This window comes from Echiichthys vipera (genome assembly GCF_963691815.1).
Source record: "Echiichthys vipera genome assembly, chromosome: 5".
Taxonomy (NCBI): domain Eukaryota; kingdom Metazoa; phylum Chordata; class Actinopteri; order Perciformes; family Trachinidae; genus Echiichthys; species Echiichthys vipera.
The window spans coordinates 1306263-1308762 of NC_139830.1; the positions used below are offsets into that span (position 1 = coordinate 1306263).

Below are 2500 nucleotides of genomic sequence, written 5' to 3' on the forward strand. Positions count from 1 at the left end.
AAAGCCCATCAATGTTGTACAAACATCCAGGACCAAACTTCAGTCCTTCACAATAAGAGCCCATCAAAGTTGTCCAAACATCCAGGACCAAACTTTAGTCCTTCACAATAAAAGCCCATCAATATTGTCCAAACATCCAGGACCAGACTTCAGTCCTTCACAATAAGAGCCCATCAATGTTGTCCTAACATCCAGGACCAAACTTTAGTCCTTCACAATAAAAGCCCATCAATGTTGTCCAAACATCCAGGACCAAACTTTAGTCCTTCACAATAAAAGCCCATCAATGTTGTCCAAACATCCAGGACCAAACTTTAGTCCTTCACAATAAAAGCCCATCAATGTCGTCCTAACATCCAGGACCAAACTTTAGTCCTTCACAATAAAAGCCCATCAATGTTGTACAAACATCCAGGACCAAACTTCAGTCCTTCACAATAAGAGCCCACCAATGTTGTCCAAACATCCAGGACCAAACTTTAGTCCTTCACAATAAAAGCCCATCAATGTTGTACAAACATCCAGGACCAAACTTCAGTCCTTCACAATAAGAGCCCACCAATGTCGTCCAAACATCCAGGACCAAACTTCAGTCCTTCACAATAAAAGCCCATCAATGTTGTACAAACATCCAGGACCAAACTTCAGTCCTTCACAATAAAAGCCCATCAATGTCGTCCTAACATCCAGGACCAGACTTCAGTCCTTCACAATAAGAGCCCATCAATGTCGTCCTAACATCCAGGACCAGACTTCAGTCCTTCACAATAAAAGCCCATCAATGTCGTCCAAACATCCAGGACCAAACTTCAGTCCTTCACAATAAAAGCCCAACAATGTTGTCCAAACATCCAGGACCAAACTTCAGTCCTTCACAATAAAAGCCCATCAATGTTGTACAAACATCCAGGACCAAACTTCAGTCCTTCACAATAAGAGCCCATCAAAGTTGTCCAAACATCCAGGACCAAGCTTCAGTCCTTCACAATAAAAGCCCATCAATGTTGTCCAAACATCCAGGACCAAACTTCAGTCCTTCACAATAAAAGCCCATCAATGTTGTCCAAACGTCCAGGACCAAACTTCAGTCCTTCACAATAAAAGCCCATCAATGTTGTCCAAACATCCAGGACCAAACTTTAGTCCTTCACAATAAAAGCCCATCAATATTGTCCAAATATCCAGGACCAGACTTCAGTCCTTCACAATAAAAGCCCATCAATGTTGTACAAACATCCAGGACCAAACTTCAGTCCTTCACAATAAGAGCCCATCAATGTTGTACAAACATCCAGGACCAAACTTCAGTCCTTCACAATAAAAGCCCATCAATGTCGTCCTAACATCCAGGACCAGACTTCAGTCCTTCACAATAAGAGCCCATCAATGTCGTCCTAACATCCAGGACCAGACTTCAGTCCTTCACAATAAAAGCCCATCAATGTCGTCCAAACATCCAGGACCAAACTTCAGTCCTTCACAATAAGAGCCCATCAATGTTGTCCAAACATCCAGGACCAAACTTTAGTCCTTCACAATAAAAGCCCATCAATGTTGTCCAAACATCCAGGACCAGACTTCAGTCCTTCACAATAAGAGCCCATCAATGTTGTCCTAACATCCAGGACCAAACTTTAGTCCTTCACAATAAAAGCCCATCAATGTCGTCCTAACATCCAGGACCAGACTTCAGTCCTTCACAATAAAAGCCCATCAATGTTGTACAAACATCCAGGACCAAACTTCAGTCTTTCACAATAAAAGCATATCAATGTTGTACAAACATCCAGGACCAAACTTTAGTCCTTCACAATAAAAGCCCATCAATGTCGTCCCAACATCCAGGACCAAACTTCAATCCTTCACAATAAAAGCCCATCAATGTTGTACAAACATCCAGGACCAAACTTCAGTCCTTCACAATAAAAGCCCATCAATGTTGTCCAAACATCCAGGACCAAACTTCAGTCCTTCACAATAAGAGCCCATCAATATTGTCCAAACATCCAGGACCAAACTTCAGTCCTTCACAATAAAAGCCCAACAATGTTGTCCAAACATCCAGGACCAGACTTCAGTCCTTCACAATAAAAGTCCATCAATGTTGTCCAAACATCCAGGACCAGACTTCAGTCCTTCACAATAAGAGCCCATCAATGTTGTCCTAACATCCAGGACCAAACTTTAGTCCTTCACAATAAAAGCCCATCAATGTCGTCCTAACATCCAGGACCAGACTTCAGTCCTTCACAATAAAAGCCCATCAATGTTGTACAAACATCCAGGACCAAACTTCAGTCCTTCACAATAAAAGCCCATGCATTAACAGTCAGATCGGTGGCGATCGCGCAGCTTAAGCACCAGTAAAACACAGGAAACTGCGTCCGACCGGATCCGTCCAGATAGAGATAACACCAGTGAGCGGCGTCCGACCGGTGACTCAGTTCCTTCATACCCGTGTTTTTTTCCGACTGTTGCTCACGGATCGTCTGCTCTCGTC

At 43.0% G+C, this 2500-nt stretch overlaps 1 protein-coding gene across 1 annotated transcript in view; it reads left to right on the forward strand.

The window, feature by feature from the left end:
- Positions 1-2500, forward strand: part of LOC310947354 (P2Y purinoceptor 14-like) — a gene marked incomplete at both ends in the record, with an annotated part of 8986 nt that overhangs the window by 5766 nt on the left and 720 nt on the right. The window lies entirely within an intron of this gene.